The following is a 27,223-nucleotide window of genomic DNA, read 5'->3' on the forward strand; positions in this document are numbered from 1 at the left end:
TTCTATCAAGTGTTACTAAGCTAAAAAAAAAAAGCAAGGATTCACACAAAGGAACAATGACTTAAGTGTTTTTGTAAGAAAGCAATAAAAAAAAAGCCTTCTTTTTTTAATGATTATAGATTATTAAAGAAGAGAAAATATGAACCTTTCTGTGGAGATGTGTAAGTTATTTAAACATAATCTTTTGTTCAACGTCATGATCGGTTTAGGTAAATAGGTGAATACAGAGGGAACAGGAGAGGAAACATGAATGAAAAGAAGAGAGGAGGACAAAAAAGAAACAAATAGGCAAGAAAAATAGAGGGATATTCGCAAGAGGGAATCACAAATAGAGAGCCCCAAGGCAAGGAAAGAAGACAGACAGACATGCAGTTAAAGACCCGGAGGGAGGCATCAGTTTAAGGAAAAGAAAGCCACTTTAGTCACACTTTGGTGTGTGCGGGGACTTGGACCTCTGATTCTGAGCTTTTGTGATCACCGCTTTCAAACGCTGACCGAGGGGCAGAAACCAATGAATTGATAAACACGCGACAGGTCAGGTCAGAACTGGGTCTCCATAACCAACGCTGAATAGTTGGGAGAAAGAAAAATGGAATCCCTGAAAACAGTATCAAATCCAACTTCACTATGGAAGATCCAACCTAAAGAATTTCCTAAGGATTATGATCAACCCACCCAAACACAGTTATCTGCACAAGTAGCTCCTGGACAAGTGCTGTCTAATTTCTAACATAAGGAGAAATTACTTTTCCATCCGCTTGTGACAATAGTGAAGCACAGCATCCTTTGCTCATTTTACTTTTGATTACCTTTTACCTTAACTATGTTGTTACATGATTTTTCCATGGAAACCACCAGGGAGGCCTCATTTCCATTACACTGGGATGGCGTGCCATTCTTGGCAGGGAACTGTAGGTGTTGCTGAAGCTACATAGCTGAAAAGGCTAAGCCAGGCCTCCAATTCTTTGGCTCATTACAGTTCTATTTTAGCCCCGTCCTCTTCTTCCCACTCAAATTCTGTACCCTAGCATGTGTTTGGATATGCTGCATCTTCCAGCTCTTCACATTAAATATACTCTCAGAAACCATGAGCGCAACTTGCAGATGAGTCATTCTCTCAGGAAGACTCAGCTCCGCAGTGGACAGCTCGTAAATTGGAATAGATGCAGTTGGATGGGGGGAGTAGAGACAACAGTCACTGGTTCATCATGTTCTGCAAAGAAAGCCAACAGGGTGGAGGTGGGTGGTTTCAGAGTAAATTGAAGCAAATTCTCATATCACACTTTAAAGAGTAGTTGGTTAAAGAGCCTAATACTCTAAAGATAATGCTCTAAAGCTTAGAATTTGTGTGTATCACTTGTTCGGGGGTCAAGCACTTTTTCTTTTTTCTTCTTCTTCCTTTGTGTGTGTGTGTGTTATCCTTTGACCAGTGCTCAGAGCATAATTTGTTTCCAGTCTTTTTTGTTCTACGAGTGAAAAGGTCAACGCCCTTTGACATGGCATGAGCTGTTCAGTGCACCAGGGGAAACATCACCAGCAGTGCCGGGCTTAAAACAACTTCAGGGCAGCCGGAGTCAAACACAGGAAGTGTTGTTCAAACCCCGGGAGGACACTGGCTTTGTTTATTAGCCAACTTACATCTTGTTGAATTGCTAAGTGCCGCTATCTTGAATGAGCAAATCTATCAGAGACTCCAAACCCAGATGAGGTATTTGTAGGCGTGATAAAACAACATCACTCTCCTAAAGTGTCCCCTACAGGAATCTAAATACAGAGTGGCTATTTTCTTAAATGGGAAAAGTTCCATCTCAGGTCCCCATAGTCCAATACATGCTAAATGATTCTACAAATGAACAAACACTGCTTTGATGAGACAGTAAATTTAGTGGGAGAAATAATCAACCAGAAATACAGAAAAAAAATGTGGATTTCTTTTATAAACAGTCTAACCAGGAAATGACTTACACATTCAATCTTGTACCCTTACAAGATTTCTTTTTTATTAATTTAGCTGAAAACACTGACCTGTTCAACATTTTTATTTACATAGTACGTGTAAATCTCTAAGTGTTCAATGATTTATTAACTGTTACTTTACCAGTACAAGATAATATTTTAACTCCATTTCACAATTAATTGAGAAAGAAAGGTTAAGTGTTTTGCCTAAGGTCACTTGACAAATCTAAACCAGAGACACATTTAGCTCCTTGAACTACTGACTTTCTGCCTTATGTTCTAAATCAGTTAATTATTTTGCTTCTAAACACACTGAAAGATTCAAAGCTCCACAGAAAAATCACGTTCTGCAGCAGTCCTCCATTTGGAAATAGAGGAAATCTGGATGAAATACACATCAACCTTTTTTGTATAGTATTGGAAGCAGTATTAAAGAGGAAAAAAAAAGTAGCCCAAAGAAGTAAAAATCCTAAGTAGTAGGTAACAAGTGGGGCTTCTCTGGTGGCTCAGACGGTAAAGAATACGTCTGTAATGCAGGAGACCCAGGTTCAATCCCTCGGTCAGGAAGATCCACTGCAGAAGGGAATGGCAATCCACTCCAGGATTCTTGTCTGAAGAATCCCATGGACAGAGGAGTCTAGTTGGCTATATAGTCCATGGGGTTGCAAACAGTGCGACAAGACTGAAGCAACTGACCACGCACGCAGGTACTAAGTGGTTTGGCCATGAAAAAAGCTTACTCTTTCCTTTCTGACCAAGAGTCAAGATGCTTGGGCTCAGGTCCCAGCTCTACCATATATTTAGTGGGATGGTCCTCAACCTAAGTCTTTCCTTCATCAGTAAAATGGATATAAAAAGACCTGCCCTCCCCTGAGGAAAGTCATGAGTTTCAAATAAAAGTATGGACATGAAAGAGTAATTTAAAGAATACTGTAAGTTGTAAAGTGCTGTTCAAATCCCATTAGTGATTGTGGTCGTCATACTATTGTTGTATTAGAAAGGAAACGACAGGAAGCCCGTGAATAAAATAGATGTCATAAATTATGTCACCAGCCTCACTGAAAAATCCAATGAACATCATGGACTCTCTTCAGTGAAATTCACAGAAATCTACCCCAAACGTTAATTATAATTTTCAAGAGGTTTTATAGATCATCTGAATCTCATGTGTTCATGGACCTCGTATTAAGAACACTTGTTACAGAGGAAGAAAAGAAATGGAACATTATCTAGAAAGCAAGGAGGCATGGGAATCAAAGAGCAAAATAGACTTAATTAGTCAGCCCAACAATCTCATGGCATCAAGCCATAAGAAGATGGTTTAGGGTCATTTGCTGGTGAGATGTGGACAAACAGACTGCTGGTTGAGGAACAATGTTAACACTGCCTTGTTCAGAAGAGAAGGAAATACATTATTCATTTCCATGACAATTCTAGGAGCAGTCTCCCAGAGATACAGGGAGAAAGCCACAAAAGTGTGGGTGGCAGGAGCAGGGGGGTGCAGGGGTAGATGATGAAAGAGGATGGCAGCTGGGAATTCTGATTTGGGGGCAGGTGTGGAAAGGCAGAGTTGGGAGTAGCATTGCGCCCTAACACATGAGCCCCTGCTCTCCTCTGACTCTCCTGCCTGTAGGTTCAGCAGGAAGCCAAACTGAGACTAATTCTGGCTAGACCCTGGGGGAAAACGGACCCCAGCTGTCATGATCTCTCTCTTTCTCTCTTTTTTTAAGTTGCAGCATGTGGGATCTAGTTCCCTGACCAGGGATCAGCCCCAGGGCAATCAACCTTGGGAGTGTGGAATCTTAGCCTCTGGACCACCAGGGAAGTCCGAAGGTCACTCTCCATTAAAGCCAACCTGCAGCTGACCTGGGTCTGACTTTGGCTCCCAGGCTTCTGTGAATGGATTTTATTACCTGCTGCTTCTGCTGCCTATTGCTGTTCAGTTGCTTAGTCGTGTTCGACTCTTTGCAACCCTATGGACTCCAGCACGCCAGGTTTCAAACTCATGTCCACTGAGTCAGTGATGCCATCCAACCATCTCATCCTCCATCGTCTCCTTCTCCTCCTGCCCTCAATCTTTCCCAGCATCAGGATCTTTTCCAATGAATCAGCTCTTCGCATCAGGTGGCCAATGTATTAGAGCTTCAGCTTCAGCATCAGTCCTTCCAATGAATATTCAGGGTTGATTTCCTGTAGGATTGACTGGTTTGATCTTCTTGCAGTCCAAGGTACTCTGCTGCCTGTAGCCCCTTTCTATACCTGGATCAACAACCTTCCATCAGTCATTGGAAGGACTGATGCTGAAGCTGAAACTCCAATACTTTGGCCACCTCATGTGAAGAGCTGACTCAATGGAAAAGACCCTTATGCTGGGAAAGATTGAAGGCAGGAGAAGAGGGGGACGACAGAGGATGAGATGGTTTGATGGCATCACCAACTCGATGGACATGAGTTTGAGCAAATTCCGGGAATGGACAGGGAAGCCTAGGATGCTGCATTCATGGGGTCGCGAAGAGTTGGACACAGCTGAGGGACTGAACTGACTGACTGATGTGTTCCACAGGTCTGTCTTATGCTTGTCTCAGACCCACCTTCTATATGCATCCTATGATGTGTAACATTTCTTCCCTGGTGGCTCAGATGGTAAAGAATCTGCCTGCGATGTGGGAGACCTGGATTCAATGCCTGGGTGGGGAAGATCCCATGGAGAAGGGAATGGCAACCCACTCCAGTATTCTTGCCTGGAGAATTCCCATGGACAGAGGAGCCTGGTGGGCTACAGTCCATGGTGTCACAAACGGTTGGACACAACTGAGCAAGTAACACTTTCACTTTCACTTTCGTCTTGATTTCGCAGCAGATGTCATCTCTTCGTGGCTTTGAATGCAGGACAGATTTTGGTTCCAGTCCTTCCTTGGTCTCACTTGACATCTCTCTTGACTGCTGATCTGAACAGAGTAGGGGCTAGGGACTGGAGGTTCACAGTGATATTGCTTGTTAGGTGGAATTGCTTGCTTGTGTGATTTCAGCAAATCGCTGTGAATTTTTCTCCTTCTATAGATACTTCCTGAGTTATGAAGTCAGCTCAGCAATACAGACCTCTCAAATCCAAAGTGGTTCCTCCAATTTACTTTATCTAAAGTTTCTGAGAATAAAATTATCAGTAAGAGAAACTGGGCACTTAATTGTTGGGCCATCTCTTACAGTGGAATTGCAGGTTGATACTTTTGCTTATAATAGGGCACATGTGTGAGGGCACACGCTCACACACATGTCCTTCTACTTTATAAGAAGTCACCTTGGCATATCCCGTCCATCCTAGTGTTAACTTTCTGTACTTTGAGATTTACTGGCTTTTCTGTAGCCCACATAAAATTTCTAACTGTGTGTTCTATTATATAATGCAAGGCTTGGTTATATTCTTTTCAGCACTCACCTCTGCGAAATTCTCAACTGGGAAAAAAAAGTATGAAGCTCAAAGAGGGAGGAGAGGAGGAATTAATAAGTGAGGCCAGACACCTCTGACTCCACTATGCTTCCCTGAGTGTTAGAAATGGCAATCTATTTTAGGAGTCATAAATTTACTCTATTATATGCAGTTCTGACTAGGGAACTTTCTTTTGAATATAAGCTGTGAGAACTTCAGCAAAACCTCTTGAGGATCTATAATATGATGTTTTATATGATGCTTACAACTGTACAAAGATGAAAAACATGTTATTCTATGAAACTGGAAAAGCAGTACATCATTTGGCATGTACTATAAAATATTTTGTGGAAAGCAAATACATTATATAACCTTATAACCTCAGTAAGGGTGATAATCTACATGACTATTTCACTTGATGCTTAATGTATGCTCTGAAAATTCGGTTCATTATTGTTTTCTCTATCACATAAGGCTTTCAACATAAAATTTAAGACACAGTAATAATAAATAACAATTTTCTGTAACATACAACATTTACATGTCTTTAGATAAGCATCTTTTGAATGAAGGAAGTCTCACCTCTTAACAAATATTGCAGGGAATATTAGCTAGCAATTTCAAAAGTACTCACTGGAAACATTAGTAAATATTTTGCTTAACTGTAGCACTAAAACAATCCAAGTTAATTTTAAACAGCATTATTTGAGTACAATTATAAATATACCTGGTTGCAATATTCATATGGGATGGGAGTAAAATACTGTTTTTCAAGGGCATTGATTTGAACCAATACTTCTGGATGGCAAGTTACACAATCAATATCATGATGTTGATATTAATTTGTATCTATAGTATCAGACAGGAAAACAAGAAGGTAGTTGTTTCAGCAACAACCTCAGTTTATTATTAATATATAATCATTTGGAGCAATCTAGAGAAAGGATATATTATTCTGAGAATCTCCAATCTGTAACCTATGGTTTGGGGCAAGTAACGAGGACAATTATATTGCATTATATATCTTATTGCATTCATACAATAAGATCTGACTCTCCGATTTAGTCAATTAGTCATTCATCTATCTATTTATTCATTCCCTTAATCTATAAGACATGGCACAATGCTCTGGCAACATGGAGATGTATCAAACATGGCTCCTCAAAGAACCTGAAGTTATTATGAGAGGAAGGCACTAAATGTTAGGGTAGGTTGAATGGTAACCTTCAATAATAAGCATTCTTTCTAGAAAGGATATATGTTCACTCTACCTAGGGAAAGGAAAAATGAGAAGAAAGAGTTGGAAAAAGCAGAGTGTGAGGCACAACTTGAAGGATATGTTAAGTGTTAGTGGCTCAGTTCTTTCCGACTCTTTGTGACCCCATGGACTACAGGGGCTCCCATATACATATATAAGAGCCTGGCCCTATTAGAGTCAAGGAGATCCTGAACTAGAGGGCCAGGCTCCTCTGTTCATGGAGTTCTCCAGACAAGAACACTGGAGTGGGTTGCCATTCCCTTCTCCAGAGGATCTTTCTGACCCAGGAATTGAACCTGTGTCTCCCGCATTGGCAGGCAGTTTCTTTACCATCTGAGTAACCAGGAAAACCCTGTGGAGATAGTGTTGAAAAAAAGCAGTGTAAGAAATACACCTTGGAAGGATATGTAAGTATTCTCTATTTGAGACAATTAATGTTTTCACTTTTAAGCTATTTTTAGCTGGATGTTCTGTTACTTGCAGCCCCAAATTTCCTGATGTAGATTTTAAGCAATTCTATTATAAAATTACTTTTTTTATGGGTCAAAACCAGTCCAAAATCAGCAATCTTATACTTCAACATCAGAGCTAATGTGAGGAGATCAGGGTTTTAAGCGAGGGATTAACATGGTCATGATCTGCATCTTAGAATGATCGTATTAACAACAGAAAATAGGATGGATTTATGGGAATCTTAAACAGTAAGCAAGGAGGTCAGTTAAAAGATTATTATCATAGCTGAGTTGAGTGTTAATGGGGCACTAAATTAAGGCAAGAGCTCTAAGGATGACATGGTGTGGGAGTTCAAGTAAGAGAGATGTTAAAGAGATAGAATTGACAGTTTTGGTAATTTAATGGAATAAAATGTAAGAGAGAAAGGGATACCCCTCTAGGATGATGTTTTGGCTCAAGTAGATAATTAAACTGTTTAATTGATTCTAACTCTGTGCTCACTTCTGAACCTTGACTCAGGATGTCCATTGGTCCTGGTGAGCCCTGGCCCTTTCTTTCACTTAATGAAAACCCCTCCATCTGCTTTCAGTCCTCTGACTGCGCTAGTATCTTCTTGCAGTGACTTGTTTGGGGGGACCTATATTTTTATGCTGCACATTTTGATGCTCAACAGCACATGATTCTGCTACGTGGTCATTTGAGGGCCCGAGGCCTGCACAATGATGGGCCTCCCCTGGTGGAAGTGTAAACTCTTTGCAGATAGGGACAGGACCCTGCCTTCTATTTCTTGATTGTCCTTATAACACCTGACATATACATATGCACAAAAAAACCCCAAAATTGACTTCAATTATGGCCCATCAGATGCTTCCTTATGGTAAAATGTAGAGAATTTTAAAGAAATGTTGGCTAATTATAGGAAGAGATGACAGCTGTAACAGCCTAGCCTAAGCTGCCCATTCCCTTCTGATCCCAAGTTACAAAACCCTGCTCCATGCCTCATGGGGTAGCAGACATCTGCCTTACCTCCACAATCCTTATGCCTCATCTATCTGGAAGATAAATAAGGAAATTTAAAGGATTTGACATGCCCTATAATTCTGAGCTTTATTATTTGTATTAATAAATCTAGAGGTGGAAATAGTTGCTAAATATTTTAAATTTTAAGGATAATTGCAAATTATTTTGCTTATAGACAACTCAAGAAAATAAAAATAATATCCAAATTTATATGACTTTGAATATTATTTTTATATAGTTATCTAGAATTGAGCATACATTCTTTACTGATATATGATTTTCTTCTCAGTTTTATTATATAAGAAAAATTCTTTTAAAAGATAAGAAAATGGTATCACCCCAAAAAATCAATTAAATGTGTATCCCAACTTTAGTTGTGGATGGCTTGCCATAATTATAAAAGATATAACAGTAAAGTATTAATTTTTGCTGCAAAATTTTTGTACAAATTTGTATATGTATTTTATACAAATAAATAATTTTATACAAATAATTTAGATTTTTCTATTTATTTAGGAAAAAGAAAAATCTATGATCCTAAAGATCATTCTACAGTTCTCTTTATGTCTATTCGTATAATTTTGCCATTTTGATGCAATCTATCTATATTGCATATGAAACTGCAAAATTTGAAAGATGAAAATGATCTATTCAAATTATCTGCTATTACACAAACAGGTTAATAACAGTAATTAAAAGAATAATTATGCAACTACATGCCACTCAAAGGAGTCATTTAAATTATGCAAATCAAGCATAAGGTCATGTAATGCTAAGAGAAAAGAGCTAAAATATGCAAAATAGTGTGCTCTCTGTTGGTGGTTCCAGTATTAGAAATATTCGTATCACAAGCATATAGTGTGCATTTCATTTTTGAACCTTTGTACCATAAAATTGAATTAATTTTTCCTACCTTAGGTACTCTGAAATTTGAGTAGTACAAAGTTTTATAGATGAGCTGATTTCATCCATGAGAGGAATGCTTGTTTCTCATTTGAGTACTTTATTTTTAAGACATTGATTTTTTTTTTACTAGCTATAGAAACAAGTCACATTATAAAAACAAAAGACTTGGTAAGCAAAGGAAAGTATAAAAGTAAAATAAAAACCACGTGTAATATTAACATTTTGAAACAAGCATGATCTCATTTTTGGTGCATTTCTTTCCTTCCTTTTTAAGTCCATTTTATTTTTGGTCATAATGGGTATCAGTTGTGTTCTTGTCTGTGTCATTTTTGCTTTTGATTTCATTTACTATTATACCACAAACGTTTCCCCAGATGACCCTTGAAACTTGAATTCTTAACTGGTGGGGTGAAACTTTTTACACATGCATGTAATATTTAACTATTTTATTATTTTTGCATTTTTTATTGCCTGTTTTTCTATTATATCAAGCTATGATAAACATATACTAAATCGGATGAGAATTACTGGTTTTTTATTTTACTAGATTGCTGAAAGTAGATTAGGAAATTGTGTTTATGGCTATGGATAAAATTAGATTTAGATTTAGGATGAGGAATATAATAAATATGAATTTTTAAGTTTCTAAATGTATATTAACAAATTTGTTCACAGAACGTTTGGATCAGTTTGCTCACTTATAAGCAATCTAGAACACTGTAAGGTTCTTAGTAATAATGAAAATTATTATTAATGAATAATAATTAATAAATTCATCTTATTTGTATTTCTTTAATTTTTGCCATAAGTTTCTAGACTCTTTGTTTTTCTTTCTTGATTACATGGCTGTACATAACCTTTATTCATTTCTCTACTTAGTTATGTTTAAATAATTTGCAAGAACTTTTTCCTTTTGTCATATTTGTTGCAAATATTTTCCCAGTTCTTTTTATTCATATTTTTGACATACACATTATGTTTACAGGAGTCAGACTACTAAATATTTGCTTTTACAGTTTTTCCCATTGCTCTTATGCTTAAAAACCCCTCATCATTTTAAGAATTTTTCCTAGATACAAATTAAAATTAACAATAAATCAAATTTATCAATAATAAGAAATAATACAATGGTCTGATTTTTCTAACATTTGTTAAATTATATTTCTTTCCTGTTTGTTTCTTTTTATTTGTTTACATGTTAGTATGTGTTTTAGGATTATCTAGTCTCGTTCACTGATTTGTGTTGATTCATATGTACAAATTATACTCTTTTAATTATCTTTATTCTGTACTATGTTATACTATTTAGGAAAGCAGGCAAGCCCCCACCATTTTTGTTTTTCATATGTCATGTATTTATCTTTCAGATGAACTTATCTGAAGAATTTCAGAATTTATCCCAAAAAGATAAAGATTTATTCTTTTAAAAATCACCTCATTATTTGAGTGTTTCAAAAACACCTCTTACATTTGTATATCATATGAGGGAAAGGAAATATTATAAAGTACCTCCTGATTCTGTCTTCCAAATACTTGCTACACATACAATAAAAGATAGCACTAAATTGTGTCCGACTCCTGCGATCCCATCAACTGTAGCCTGCCAGGCCCCTCTATTCATGGGATTCTCCAGGCAGGGATACTAGAGTGAGTTGCCATTTCGTTCTCCATGGGAACTTCCCAACCCAGGAATTGAACCCAGGTCTCCCGCATTGCAGGCATATGCTTTACCGACTGAGCTATGCAGGAAGCCCATATAATATATACAATATACAACATATACAACACATACAATATATACAATACATTCAATATATTCAACACAGTTCCTTAATTCTCAGTCATTCTGTGAAGACAGGATTAAGTATTGTAATTTATAAATAAGAAATCTACGACGTTGGGAATTTATGTCTTACCCAGTATTTCACTAAACATGCAGGTAGAATTACTCCAAGCTCCTTTAATAATATGACATATATTTGTCCCTTACTTAAAACATGAAACTCTCAAGTTAGTAGACTATCCTTTTACATAAAATGCATATATAATGTATATATATCAAATATATATACAAATATATATCATGTAGGTTACTTTATGTAATTAACGTGCATCGTTTTTTTTTAATTTGCCAGATGATATATTTTGAACTGAAATGTGCCCGAAAAGAAAACATGGAATCTCTAAAGGCAATCATATAAACTATGGTTTACTCGCCAACCACAATGGAGCTCCAGGTAGGTTACTTAATTTGAATTTGCTTATGGGTAAATATTTGTTTCTAATCTTCTCAAAGCTAATGATAAAGACCTACATGTATTTTTCACTATTTGAGTATGTGTACAATATACACGGTAACAAAATTACTATATTGATATTCAAGAATTAAATGTGTGCAATATATTGCAGTCTAATAGGAAAACCCAATTCTTTCCATTCTTTCCAAGTCAACCTATCCTAGAAATCCATTTCTAACTTAATCTTTCAGTAATCCCACTCCTATACCTTACACTCTGGTTAAATAAATTATTAGATACTTCTCATATATCAAGATTAATCAGGATTCTTTGGTTGCAAGTGACAGAAACTTAAGAAAGCTAAAGCAAGAAAGGAAATGGACTGTTCATGTAACTATGTATAGAGATCTCTGGATTCCAGCACAATTTGATCTAGATGTTTAAAAAATATTGTCATAAACTTCTTTCTCTACGTATCTTCTAGAAACATTTAAGTTGGTTAACTGAAGCATTGGATAATGAGAAGAATCTAACATTTTATCCTACTTATAAGTAATGAGTTAACCTACCTCAGTTACATGATGCTAAAAAAAAAAGACATGAGACTCCTGGGCCAATGCCAAAGGGCTTAATTACTCATGGCACAGCCAGCAGCAGAAACGTCAGCCTATTTCTATGATCCCCTTATCTTTAGATCCCACAGGAGTGATACAGACAAGCCCAGGTGGATGCCTGCACAGGCAGTATGCTGTACTACAGTACAGAAACCCTGAGCTTAGGGAACTTGAATAGACTGGGGCAGTAACCCTTCCCTTCCTTCACTCTGGATCTCTAGCTTTTTCTTCCCAAGGCTGTTTACTAAGCAAACGTATTTAAAAATATAGTGGAACTAAGTAAAATTAGAGTGGAACAAAATAATATGGAGCAAAGAACAATCAGTACTTTGTGCACAAGACACAAAGGTGAGAGGTTCATGGAGAATTGTCTCCCCACGCAAGACTTTCTCCATCAGATAGCAAAGAAGTCCACCAGTTATATTCTACCACCTACGCAACCTCAACAGAAAGAGAAAGTATGCTTTCTCTCAAAGGTCCTAGATAGCATGCATGTTCCTGGACCACTGTAACTCTGACTGGCCAGACTTGACACTGTGGTCCTCTTTGGAGCAGAGTTACCTGATCAACCTCCCCAACTTCCCTTAGAAGTTTAGAGTTGGTGAGAAGTATCTGCTCAAAAAAATACTAGGATAGTGTTATCAGAGAAGGGCATACTGATATAAAGCAAACCAAATGCAGACAGACGCTTGATCATTTACCGGTTCACCTCTTGGTAGCTTTCTCTTCATCCCTCCTCCATTTCTGTGTCTTCTGGTCCTTTTTCACCTTTTTCTGTGTCCATATCTGAGGCATCCTAAGAAGCCATTGTCAAGTGTCTCCGGCAATGAAGACAAAAATGTTCCCTTCCCAGCTAGAGGATTCTCTAGTTTCACTCAGCATTTTGCCTTCCTCAATTATAGCATTTTTACTTCCTACGATGCATTTCAGTAATCTGTTTAGAAGCTTTAACCTTCCCAACCACACAGGGATCTCCTTCTGAACAAGGTCATATCCCTGTCTCCTGGGGTCAAAGAGTATCACAGGTGCTTAGTATCTATGTACCGAACAAAGAGAAGGATATTAGATGAATTTCAATCACTTAGATCTCTTAACTAACAATGATGGAACAATTACCAGGCCAGGAGTCCAGAGACTTCGCTTCTCTTCTATTTTTACCACACACTGGTTGGCCACCTTGAGCAAATTTATTAACCTCTCTGAGGCTCAATTCTAGCATTTGTGAAAAAAAAAAAAAAAAAGATGAAACAATGTGCTGTTCCTCTTATGGTTATTGAGATACTCACATGAGAAAATGCATGGGAAATCACTTTAGAAATGTAAACCGATCTAATAATTAATGAACTCCATTTTCAAATAACAAGCAAACCATTTCTGTTATAGGAATTCAATGTGTTTAGAATTAGCGAATAGTTATTATACAGAAGTAAGCAGACACAATTTGAAGGAGGCTGGCAAAAATTCTGTCTGTACCAAAATATATTCCTTGGTATTACTAATTCCTCTATCACATTTTAATTTCTCTGATTTAATTTTAAGAATAATTACCTCCAAAATTTCCTATAAAAGTTTAAAATTTTGACAGAGTTAATACAGTAAACCATTATTGTTGATAAAACTTTATCTTTTTTTGGCTGACAGGCAAAGGGATATATAAAGTAAGTTTTAAAAGGAAGAGGGACAAAATTAAAAAGTAAAACAGTGAGATGAGTTTGTCTAGAAGATGATTGGAGGAGAAGTGCAATGCCACTAAGGGAGAATGCTCTTAGCGAGAGAGATGTTGCCAAATTATTATTTTTTTAATCTTTAACTAATAACTTTGCCTTGGACTGCTCTAGTTAATCAGCTAATTTTCTGTACATCTGTTTTTAATTCACAATTTTCTCCTTAAAATTTGGACAGGAAAACAGACTAAAACCGAATAATCCATTTGTTTAGAAAATTTTCTCCCTTTAGAGGAAGAATCCCATAACTTTTTGAAGTTTCATTTTCGTTTTATTAACCAATAGTTAGAAAAGCATATTCTTCTTAGATTTTTTTTCCCTAGAAGTTCTGGGTGCCTCCTCAAATTTGAATAGAATTTACAAATACGTGTGCTGAAAATTACCCCTACCAAAGCTGTGTGGTCCTCCCATCTGTCAGAGAGATCAGTTTGTCTCCACAAATGCCTTCCTAATTAACAATGAACAAATGCCCTATGAGCAAAATCATGACAGTGTGATACAGAAATGTTTGCAGTTCATGGGAAAAAATGCCAGAAGGACAAAGTTACAAAAATAAAAAGACACAGAAGCTAATACAGAAAGCCCAAAGCAACATTTTTTTCCCAGAGAGTTGGAGACTGTTTGGAAAGAATTCCAAACTACTTCCTCAAAAATAAGCAGAAATGAAAAATTTGAGGCAGGACTGTACTTCTAAAGACTATAATGCAATCTAGGCATTCAGTTGAGGTTCATGATCCCCAGCAACAAAAGCTATAACAGGGATCAAGAAGAATTCAAATGGGTAGTTTGGCAGAAAGAATCCACCTGCAACATAAGGTCACTGCAACTTGCTTCTTCATTACAGTTATCTCCTAAAGCAGGAGATTAACACCCTGTTGGGGGGGTTGAGAAAGTGCTTATTCCACTGTCCACTTGAAAGAGACTACAGTGACCGAAAAGGCTGTAAATCATTAGAACTTTGATTTCAGAGAACATGACAGGAATATACCCCAAGGGTCAAAATTAAAAGGCCAGTACCTTCCTTGCAGGGCTTCCCAGGTGGCCCAGTGGTAAAGAATCTGCCCACAATGCAACAGCCCCTGGTTCAATCCCTAGGTAAGGAAGATCTCCTGGAGAAGGAAATGGCAACCCACTCCAGTATTCTTGCCTGGAGAATTCCATGGACAGAGGAGCCTGGCGGGCTACAGTTCACGGGGTCATAAACAGTTGGACACAACTAAGTGACTAACACTTTTAACCTTTCTTGCACTTAACAGATGGGGCACACCTCTGTATCAATCAAACTGCAACTTTCAGCCCCTTTCCCTGCTTGCCAAAGTTATAAGGAAAACCTTGATGGATTCTTTGAAGGCTTTGATTTTTTTTTTGACTTTTAAAAAGTCTCATCTAAATGTTCCTTAATAAAACACTGCCGTGTGAAAAGAGTACTCTGGGTGCTTTTAAAAAGTTCTTACATGTTGTTGTTTGTGTCCCTGAAAAGTTTTAGATATCCTTATAGTAATCCTTCAAAGGAAAGTTAAAACTTAAGGCTATGTGGGGGTCTAGGTTATTCACTGACACTCAATTCACTTCAGTTCAGTTCAGTCGCTAAGTCGTGTCCGACTTTCTGACCCCATGGACTGCAGCACGCCAGGCCTCCCTGCCCATCACCAGCTCCCGGAGTCTACCCAAACTCATGTCCATTGAGTCGGTGATGCCATCTAACCATCTCATCCTCTGTCGTCCCCTTCTCTTCCTGCCTTCAATCTCTCCCAGCATCGGGGTCTTTTCAAACGAGTCAGCCCTTCGATTGACACTAGTCATGCTTAGATTTTGGAGTGAAGCATCTTTGGTCTGTTGAGATTCTGGAAGTGGCAATTTTTAGTTGTTCTGTTAGCTCCTCCAGAACAGCTCCGCCTCCTCCTCCTTCCTCTGCCTCTGCAAGCAGCTGAAGTCTAGAGGACTTGTCACTCACACTATCTCAATATCTGACACTGGCTAGCTCCTCTTATACTTATTCACACATGAAGAATTATCAGGAGTTAAAATTATATTCAAAAGATACATTTAAACATGTGTATCTTTACATATGCGCTTCCCAGGTGGCTCAGCGGTAAAGAAATTGACTGCAATGCAGAAGCTGCAGGAGATGCAGGTTCAATCCCTGGGTTAGGATGATGCCCTGGAGAAGGAAACGGCAACCCACTCCAGTATTCTTGCCTGGAGAATCCCATGGACAGAAAAGCCTGGTGGACTATAGTCCATAGGGTAGCACATAGTTGAACACAGCTGAAGCAACTTAACACATACACACATATATCTTTGTTGTTTTAATTCATACATGAGAAATAATCAAAATAATTGAAAAGAAACAAAAAAATCAAGCCTAGAGAGAATGCAGTCCAATATGACTGTCTACAGAGGAATTTTCCCCAGCATCAGAAAGAAAACTCTTACGATGCATTCTATGTTGGGAATTTGTACTAAGAGGACAGACTTACCCAAAACCTGAATCACAAAAATGCCTTACAATGAATTAAGAGGAAAATACAACAGTTGATCCGAGGACAATACAGGTTTTTAATCAATGGCAAAAACATTAAAACGTCCAACAGAAAAAAAGTTCAGGTAGATACACACACACACAAATTACTAAGAGAACTCTTTCTCCAAGGACTACGGCAAAAGCACGGTGAAAGGCTTAAATGGAGAATTGTTGTTGTTATTCAGTTGCTAATCATATCTGATTGTTTATGACTCCATGAACTGCAGCATGCCAGGCTTCCTTGTCCTTCACTATCTCCCTGAGTTTGCTTAAACTCAAGTCCATTGAGTCAGTGATTCCATCCAATCATCTCATCATCTCTCACCCTGTTTCCCTCTTGGCCTCAATCTTTCCCAGCATCAGAACACTCCTGAACACATAAATGAAAGTACACAAATGTGAATCAATAGACACTCTAAGTCCAAAACAACAACACAGAAGTAGGAACCATTCAAGAGATTTCTTTAGTTTACCCAAACAGGAAAAAGTACATACATCTATTGACATTTCCTTCATAAATCACAAGATTGTTACTTTTTGTATTAAATTTGTAAAACAGGGTTACATTGATAAATTCCAAATTCACTGTTGTTTTTGAAAATTGGTAAGACTGATTTTTAAATATAATTACTCTAGGGAAAAGGAAAATAAATTCTCTGGAGAAAAGTAGAACTGCAATGCCTGTGGTAGCCATCAAAGCCAGTTAACAGAAGATAATAAAAGAATCCCATTCACTGTATTATATGTGACAACTAAGAACTAAGGGATTTGAAGGCTTTAAAGATAATGTGACATATACAGGAAAAGAATCCTTGTGGTGGCCAGATTTTGTATCATTTTAAAGAAAGTCATCAAAAACTAGGCTATAATACATATATTTACGAATGGAACAGCATAACCACCTAAAGGAATGAGAATAATTTATAGAAAAATGCCAACAGTAGTTTGTAGGTTTAAATATTTTCTGATTCCCCAGAACCATAGAGCTATTGAATATTCAGATACTGGGGCACACACAGATCTTCATAGACCCACTGAGGTCATGCCTAGAAGCTGCAAAAAAAAAAAAGTGCTTTACAAGGAATTGTGAGATGGTCCCAAAATCTAAGCTTCAAGAGCAAGCAAATGACTCAGTCAGAAGCTGAACCAAACTGAAAATGTGAAGATTTCCACTCCACTCCACTCCACTCAAAGTTGCTCATGTCTTTCTCAACATTGTTTCCCCAAAACAGGAAACAATTCCTCCTGAGGGTAGAAGCCTGTTGTTTTATCACCCAAAGAGTGGCAAATTTATTCTGAATTTACCTTCAGTTTTATCCAATTTGTGACTCAGCCATGAAGACATTGGATAGATTATGGCAGGTCACTGGAGTCCTCTAAGTGAAGTGAAAATCACTCAGTCATGTCCCACTCTTTGTGACCCCATGGACTATACAATCCATGGAATTCTCCAGGCTGGAATACTGGAGTGGGTAGCCTGTCCCTTTTCCAACAGATCTTGCTGACCCAGGAATCGAACCAGGGTCTCCTGCATGACAGGTGGATTCTTTACCAGGTGAGCCATCAGGGAAGTCCGGAGTCCTCTAAAGCAATTGTTTAGAGTTTGAATTCATGAAAATCTCATAGAAAAGGGAACCCTTGTTCACTGTTGGTGAGAATGTAAATTGGTGGAGCTATTGTGGAAAACAGTTTGGAGGTTTCTCAAAACTCTAAAAATGGAATTTCAGTATGAACCAGCAATTCCATCTCTGAGTATATGTCCAAAAAACATGGAAATATTAATTCAAAAAGATACATACACCACAATTTCATAGCAACATTATTTACAGTTACCAAGATATGGAAGGAAACTAAGTGTCCATCAATAGATGAATGGATAAAGAAAATGTGGTATATATACACAGAATGGAATATTACTCAGCCATAAAAAGGAGATAACATTTTTACCATTTGCAGCAACATGGATTAACTTGGAGGGCATTATGCTAAATAAAAAAAGTCAGACAGAGAAGGAAAATTACTTTATGATAGCACTTACATGGGAAATCTAAAAAGTATAAGAAACAAGTGAATATAACAAAAAAAAAGCAGACTCACAAAAATAAAGAACAAACGAGTGTTACCAGTTTGGGGGAGAGGCAATAGTGGGGTGGTGTGTCAGATCATTTTATCAGGTAATGTAGCAGCAGCATCATAATGAGAATAAAAATATTAAGATTATTATAAGTATTATAGAATCTAACTTTTTATAATATCAGGATAGAAATAGTGCAATAGAAACTTAAGAACTCTGCTATAACCCAAAGAGATGGCACAACACAAATCGTCCTCTCTCTAAAGCATCCTGTAAGAGATGGGCAGCTTCAAAACAGACCTTGGCATGGCCCCTGTGGGTCTGCCATGAATATTGCATTCCTGCCATGCATGTGCCTCTGAGAATTCTGTTACCTAAGAGAATGGAGGTGGATAATGCAAACTGTAGAGAAAGAGGTAGGGAACTGAGTCTTAGTCCTCACTCTTAACTCTGCCAAAACTGTTTCTTTTAACAGATCACTTAATTTAGCAAGATCGTGGTAATACTAAGGAAATATATATGGAGCTATTTTAAGAGTATCAAGTAATTTATTTGATTTTTTTAACCAAAATGATCTGACTAAGTAGACTGGGTAAATTGAATTAACACCTTTAGAAAAGATATACAAGAAAAATCAGATGGAAAAATAACTTATCTAAAATAAAAAGACCTTTAAAGGTATATGTAAAGAAGAAAGTTTGAATAATATGGGCACAGTGTTTAAGGAATGAACATCCATAAGGCATTGCTAAGGATACAAAAATGTAAGTGATGCACGTTCTTTTAATTTTCTTCAAATTATCAAACAGAATACTGTCCGTAAAGATACAGTAATCTGCTATTTCATCTTGAATCATCTTATTTATTCATTTCTACCCTTTCTTGAAAAGATCTGACTTAACTAAGTAACTGGTGTACATTTTTTTAAAAATCTTAGTTGTTTGAAACACAACTGAACAATAATTAAAGCTGAAAATTAAGAAAACATGAAATGTGCATGATATCTGAATATTACCTTAAAAGACAGTTCAGAGACAACTCTAAAATTTCCATCCTTAAAATATCTAAGTACCAAATATATCCCCTTGAACTAATTAAGAAATGCTATAATCAGATATGAAGTATCAGATAAAATAACGAGTTTTTCTCCAACTCAGAGAAAAATAAGGAGTGGTCTAAAGCAGGCTTCCCAGGTGACTCAGTGGTAAGGAATCTGCCTGCCAATGCAGTAGAGGCAGAAGACCGAAGTTCGATCCCTGGGTAAGGAAGATGCCCTAGAGAAGCAAATGGCAACCCACTCCAGTATTCTTGCCTGGAAAAATCCCATGGACAGAGGAGCTTGGAGGGGTACAGTCCATAGAGTCGCAAAGAGTCGGACATGACTTAGCAACTAAACAACAACAAAAGCAGACTTCCAGTATCTTAATAAAAACCATACCTTATGAATCCAGGAACTGCCTAAGCCCATTAGATGCATTCTCTTATTTCACTTTCTCAACAATCTTAAAAGGCAAATAGCATTATGATCTCCATTTTACAGGTGAGGAATTTAAGAATTAGGGCAAGTACCTTGCCCCAAATCATACATGAGTGAGAAGAGAGAAAGCTAAAACACAAATACAGCCTAACTCATCTTTACCCTAATAATTACCTCATTTTCCTGCCTGCCATTCACTTAATGTTTTGAGCGAGCATTACTTCCACCCCACAAATAGCTGCAGCTCTCTGTCTGTGATTGCTCTGTCGAGTATTTTGTTTTTCACGATGCTCCAGCAAAATGAAGAAATTCTGCCACAAGCCTTTCTGGCTTCTTGTATCACCAGCCCCTTATCCCCACCCAATTCACCAAGATAATCTCAGGAGGCACAGAGCACTGGTACATAACGTGGGGTCTCCCAGACCTGTCACAGTCAGGATGAGTCTAGAAGTGTGGCTCCACGACTCCACACCAGGGGCAAGATGGGGGCAAGGGCAGGTTACTATGGCTCTTCCCTGAATGTGAAATGGGGAACAGCAAGCCAGCTACTGTATTGCTGATTCCCTGAGATGTATTGTCATCACTGAAAGAAAAGAAAATTATCTTCTCTACAAAGCCAAGTGTATTACCTGTAAATCATTCATGTGCTGCTTAAAAGATTTTGTGTGCATGTTCTTTTTTTTTTAATTTTTTACCTGGAGGATAATTGCTTTACAATGCTGTGTTGGTTTCTGCCATAAAATAACTCGAATCAGCCATAAACATTTGCATATTGATGAGCCCAAGGCTTTGTCTTATTCCTTCCATTTCTAGTCTCTCTATATATGTCATATGTTAGTAGCTCAGTCGTATCCGACTCTTTGCAACCCCATGGCCTGTAGCCTGCCAGGCTCCTTGGTCCATGGAATTCTCCAGGCGAGAATACTGGAGTGGGTTGCCATTTCCTTCTCCAACAATGTCTCTATGGTCATGGTTAAAAACCCATCACACACACAACAAAATGCCATTTGGTCCTATTTCACTGCTAATTCTAAACGTGTATAAGTCATGGCTCCTATGCAAGGCCATGTCCTGGAATGGAGACCATACATTTGGGGATAAGTCATCTAACCTAAACAGATTTAAAAAAAAAAAAAAAGCATCTTACCAGTGATGTCTTATCACCTTATAAAGCATCTTATCGAAATATATTCCCATGAAAATTCTTTGAAAAGGAGAAATGTGTCATATACTCAGTTAATCTGTTGGAGAGCTGGTTCTACAATTCCCTTTCTACCATACTCCAGCAATATTTGGCAGGGAAAAAAAAGAGAGTTTAATAAAGTAGCACCTTGGAGAATATGAACAGTTAGGACAGTGTAGAAATACATTGAGTACTCCTTGCCATAAGCTATGTCCCAGGGAATTTCCCACCATAATCCCAACAGTCTCAAACCTGCCCTTAAAGGAGTCAGCCAACTTGTTTCTCAGTCCAACATCTCTCAGTGCCAGAATTGAAGCGTGGCTGCCCTGTGCCCACTGGACCTCCATTGGCAATGGCTCCAAGAGAATCCCAAATTGCTTGCATTGGTGGTGTGAAATAACTTTAGTTTCTGCTTTTAAGGCAAGTGTACATGAGTCTGCCAGCATGAAATTGGTTGAGCGATTCATTCATTTACTAAACAAATATTTCCCAAGTGCCTGCATCATGGCAGGTACTGAACTAGATGCTAAGAGCACAACAGTGAGCAAGATAAATTTGGTCCCACTTCTCATGGAATCCGTATTATCAGGGGAGACAGAAAATTACACAAGCAATTACAGTGGGGACAGTCATATACATACTTAACTTTATCATCTACATTCATTCAGACAAGAAAAGAAGAGAAAAAAGAAAAGGAAAAGGATGAAGTCTTGGTTACACTGGCCACATATAATGTGAATATCTTGCCATGAAATGATCTGAGTGGTTTGAAGGTTTGACCATTAACACAAGACACTGCCTTCGTCTTTCATCTACTGAATTAATAGCAGCCTAGAAGACAAATGGGTTATCCTGGCTTCGTTAAAGACAGGGTAAACAAATATATCCTCCAATGTAGTATTTTTCCATAGAAGTTTTCAAAGGTAATTTTGACCTTGTGTAAATTCTGTTTACCAAAATGTGAAAGCTATGTCTCTACTCCATGATAATGTGGTTTATGGTAGCAAAGAAAAGTTCTAGGCACTTAGGTGGCCAAAGTTTTTCTTGTTTGATTTCACAGATCACCACATACACAGGGGAAGTGGAGTGGGTGATGGGAGGGTCGTGTTTTCTGCCAAACACTGTGGAGTTTATTCCCTATCCTTTTAACTATGCCTGTTGTGCACTGCTGATATCTTCGTGTGCAAAGCAATTCTGAAAAGATCAAAGCCTTTTATCATTAGGACGAGATCTTTCTCACCTGAGAGAATACTGTGTTTAATCCCAGTGCAATTCTTCTTGATACCAATGAGAAGGATCAGCAAAACAAAACAAAACACCCTTCGTTTCTATTGGTAGATTCTCGAGATGAGAATCTGACTATTTCCTCTCAGTTTGTTTCCTTATTGGGCATTCCAAGCAACCCTGCTCAAATGAACTAGGTGTAAGGAAAGACTCTGGATGAAAGGTACCCCCGTGGAACAAAAGAGAATCAGAGTATAAAATGAAGGCAGTTGCCTACAAAATTCAAGCCAAAAACTCACCTTTATCTCTATTACATGGATACTTAAAGCGGGAAAGGCAGTAAGTTATCTGGATAATTGTATCATTTCTTTAGTTTGTCGCATCCTCATACTCAACTACAAAGCTTCTTATTTTCTTTTTGCATAGTTCAGTTTCTAAACTTAATTGAAATAAATAACAAAACCAAATGAAACCATTTTCATTCAAAGAGTTGATGATTCAGAGAAGGGTATCTGTCCTATATCAGAATGATAGCAAACTTTGGCATTACTGTTGCATTACAGTATTACTTAATTGATATTCAGAAACATGCAAGGCCATGCTACTTTCCCATAAACTGAAGTAGAAAATGTTGAAATGGAGAACAACAACAAGAATGCATAAATAAAATATGAAAAGTTTTGTCATGTTCTATTAGGGTTTTTCATGTTAGCATCCTATTATATTAGTATTTATTTTCACTAATATAGTATGAAAATTGCTGAAATGATTGCATGGTCATATCTTGTTAGGCAACTCAAATTCCAAAATTATATGATTCTAATATAAGATGAAAGAAAATTGTTAATATTATAAAAAGTTTCTAATATGATCTGAAGGCCCATTTGGAAAAAAAAAGTTTAAGTTACTTTGGTGTGATTTCTTGGACACATTTTCTTTATAGGAACCAGGTGGTGACAAAGGAGAAATTGAGCACAAGGATATCACTGCTGGACTGGATTCATAAATGAAAATATTTCTCTCAGGTAGGCAATATACTGCATGAATTTTTTTGCATTTTTTTAATCTATTCTAAACAATCATCAGTATTGATTCAAAGAGTTGAGTTTTACTGTCATTGCTTTTGAATGCAGGAGGTAGCTGCAGTAATTATGTTTTTGCCTTTTTTTGTAAGAAAAGTCACTATTAGGAATATTTATCTTCATGATTTGTTTTCATCTGAGAGTTACTGTTAATTGTTAAACAATAAGCTAATTGCTAAACAATATAGCTTGGTATATACTATGAGAAAATAAATAGAGGGTATTGCTTAAGGAAACAATTTTTTGGCACTTACTGAAAAACTGGTTTTTAACTTATTGTACTTATTAAATGTGACAAAGAATCAGTCAGTAGTCTGCCTTATTAAATAATCAGGGGCTAAATCTACACTTACTTTCAATCTGGGTATAAAGATGATACTCTGGGATCTCAGAAGTAATGTCCATAATGTAACTTTGGATTCAAAGTAGACTTCTTTATCAAAACTTGTCTTTATGTTGCAGAAACCTGCCATAAGTATCAAATTGAAAATTGAAAGACATATTGGAAGAATAAAATAATTGATTTTAAAGGATATTATTTATTCTTTTAAGAATATTGATTTCAAAGTTCTGTAAGATTCCCTAAAATACTATATTTAAATGAAGACTGCCACATTTTAATATTTATCTTAATGTAACATTTTATACACTGAAGGAACTTTTTTCTCAAAGATGACATTATCAATGGTTTACAAAATGATTATGATTGTTTGAAGGACTTGGGTTAGGAAATCTAGTCCTGACATATATTACTTTTACAGAAAAAATAAATTTATCTCAATTGGCTCTTCATGTCAGCTGAAAGGGGAACCATTTAAAATTAGCTGCCAGACACAAAAATCATCTTAGTTGAAATTAGAATTAATTGAGAATATGTTTTATAAGAAAGACAAAGTGACAAAACTGGATTTCAGATAGGGCAAAGTTTTTAAAATGCAGTATATTTTATCTTAAATATGGTATGAAGTTGGTTATCAGAACCAGACTATTTCCATTTCTTTTGCCTATCCTCCTACTCCAAGAGCACAACGTCATGTACCAGTTATTCAGAAATTATTTGGGTAAGAACCATTGTGATGCAAACTCCTACAGGGCCATTTGGAACTCTGCAGAGGATCAATAAAACAAATGAGGTGAAATTACAGCTGAACTAATCATGAAAATGTTTAAAATGATAAGACGTCAATTCAAGCTTTTTCTGAATGCCAATACATCTAACTAATTACCATATCTGTCCCAGTTTGGGATGAATGTAAGTATCCAGGTCTTGTTATCAAGTCTTGTTCAAGGCAAAGAAAATCAGGTGGAAGAAGTTTCTGAGGTTAGTAATAAAAATGGAAACATCCATACCAATTTGTGATCCATTTCTGATATACTATGTGGTCAAAAGATCAGATTCATCTTGAAAAAAGAAACCAAATGCTTCTCATTAAAAAAAAAAAAAAAGAGCAATAACAAGAACCACACCTCTCTGTAAAGAATGGCCATCTTCCATAAAGAATGTATCTTCCTATGTCTACATTGCTAGAGTTTTTCCAGTGCTGGGAACTTCATATTTATCTGTGCTCTAATTAATCAAGATAACATGATCCACCTTCAAATTAATGTTATCCTAAAACAACTTTTCCAATGTTTTCACTAACTTTCCTTAAATTGCACACATGGTGAGGATGTAACATGTCACCCAGGCCCCTGTCTTTCTGTCTAGCAGTAGTGGAAGCTGCAAAACTTCCACACTGTATTATCTATTGCAATGAGAATACTGCCAGCCTCAGAGCAAATGCTTTTCTTTTCCTCAAAGCCCCAACAGCGCTGCCCTCCCCACCCTACCCCCCATAAATTAGCAGTGTTTAGAAGGAGACTTGCCCACATTCTATAGATTACTTGAAGGAAAAGCTCCATCATCCATAATACATTTGGGCTTCTTTCTAGTTGAAGATTTATATATTTTTTTATTGATGGGTTATGAATATTGACACAGGAGATATTCATTGTTTATTGAAGGCTTGTTTACATAAAAGATCTTCACAGGCTACCCCCTAAGTCTAGAGGTCCTAAACCAGTGTCAGGGAGCTGTCTGGGTATTTTTTCCCACGTATTGCACTGCCATTCTGCCAACAATAGAGGCCCATTAACGTTTGGCCCTTCAAGTTACTGCAGCCCAAGCCTCAGTGGCAGGACGTCTGCCCAATATGTAAAATAACGGAATGAATGGATTCCTTGGAAACAATGATAACAAGACCTGGCTGAGCTAACTGTGACAGCATGTGGTAATTTTCCAGCCCGCTGGCCCTGTAAAGGAAACTGGAGCACAAAGCGGAGACCGCGGGGCGGGCCGGCCTGAATGAGCAGCAAACAAGCGCAGAATATCTGATGATGTCATACGCACAGTTTGACAGATGGGGCTGGACGATTTTGCCCCCTTCAAGTGCGCTCTTAACTATTTGTAGTCCATCAGCTTCGCACTTGGGAAGTTCAATCCTGTAATCACCTGCTTGAAAGACTACACAAACCTTAACTGTCATGTGCTTGATTCAAGTACCACTAGTTTTATGAAGAAAAATGATATCCATTATTAGTGGCTGAATGCTGAGGGGGGCCGTGGGGGGAGAGGGTGCTGCTGTGGATTAATGCATCATCTCTGCTTTCAGCGGTGGGCCAGGTTTTGAGTCTAGCTCTGACTGAATCCTGCCATACATTTTGAATAGCATAATGAAGTATTGTTATGGCCTCTGTCTAGTCATTACATCAGGGAAACAGACATCTAAAGTTATCAAAACTGATTACTAGCTGAGCTTTTGTGTCTATAAAATAAATGTGTTAAAAAAAAAAAAAGGCTTTTTTTTTTTCCCCCAGTCTTATGGGAGTTCTCCCAAGGTTGGATGTTTTAGAGTTTATAACAATGTGTATCACTATATGGAAGTTGGTGCTAGGGCGCAGCTACAGACAGCCCCTCTCCCAAAACACGTTGGTATGTAGATCTGCATGTGTGTGTGTGTGTGTGTGTTTAAGTTGGTGCATGGGAGACAGAGAAAATGAAGATTGACAACATTTATAAAAATGAGACACAACTCAATTAAAGTTCACCAAAAATAGTAAATGAACCTGCGTACTCAGTTTAATTGTAACGACACAAGACTGTCTTTTTCCTCCCTTCAAATAAGTAGTTGCTTTGGATCTCACATGTCTCTGCCATTTTATTCGTGTAGGTCTTTTTATTTACTTTTCAAGGAATTTATGTAAATATATGTAGGCTACAGAATGGGTCTCAGATACAGCTTTATTCTTTAATCTTTTCATCAAATAGCTAACCAAGGCGGGATAGCCAAAGGATTCTATTTGTGGAGAAGTGATATCTCTGCCACAGAAAAGCAAGGCACACTGCCTAGCTTGTGAAAACAAGAATAACAGCAATAGCATGATGCAAAAAATTAATAGTTAGTATTTACAAAATACCTTTTCATCTAGGAAAGTACCACACACTCAACAAACTTTCCTCAGAGTCTCACAAGTTATAGAGGTTGTACAAAAGTTGTGGTAAACTTAGCTTTCCCTGTCTTATGTAACACAGATGTTGGATAGAGGAAGGGGAATTCTCCTTCTCATTCTAAAAGACTTAGTTTTATGCCCAGCTCACCTCTGCCCTCAGCCTCCACCCTCATTTTTCAGATGTGAAGGATAAAACCTATCGCTGATATCCTCTACCATTCCCTGCTCACCTGGACACAAGCAGGCTATACTTTGGTCATCTTTCAGGTACTAATTGTATTTTGAGTGTCTGTTTTCTGCCTGGTACTGGGCTGTAGCTTTATCCTGTGCAAATAGTCCAACGGGGATTGTGTTACGTCTTTAAAGGCACTCTAAGAGAATTATTTGCACAATGTACATCTGCACCAGTGGTTACTTTTCAAAGGCAGAGTTGTGGCTCATAAACAGCCATAATCTCTACCAGGGCTGTGCCTAAGTTTGAGGGTCTAAGTGGCCGCCAACGCCTATGCAGAGCGAGAAGCTCGTGACAGGGCACGTAGCCTATGAAGAGGAGTTCATCTCTGCTTCCCACATTT

General features: G+C 37.5%; 1 long non-coding RNA gene across 1 annotated transcript in view; it reads left to right on the top strand.

Moving 5' to 3' along the window:
* LOC145511172 (uncharacterized) overlaps positions 1-25,994 on the top strand; it is a 94,381-nt gene extending 68,387 nt beyond the window's left edge. Inside the window, exons 5-6 of the long non-coding RNA XR_014057587.1 lie at positions 11,156-11,257; positions 23,021-25,994. This is a non-coding gene — a long non-coding RNA (uncharacterized LOC145511172). The remainder of the gene's footprint in view (positions 1-11,155; positions 11,258-23,020) is intronic.
* Positions 25,995-27,223: the final 1,229 nt, after the last annotated feature.

Source organism: Giraffa tippelskirchi, chromosome 6, assembly GCF_054371585.1.
Source record: "Giraffa tippelskirchi isolate mGirTip1 chromosome 6, T2T-mGirTip1v1.2.pri, whole genome shotgun sequence".
NCBI lineage: Eukaryota > Metazoa > Chordata > Mammalia > Artiodactyla > Giraffidae > Giraffa > Giraffa tippelskirchi.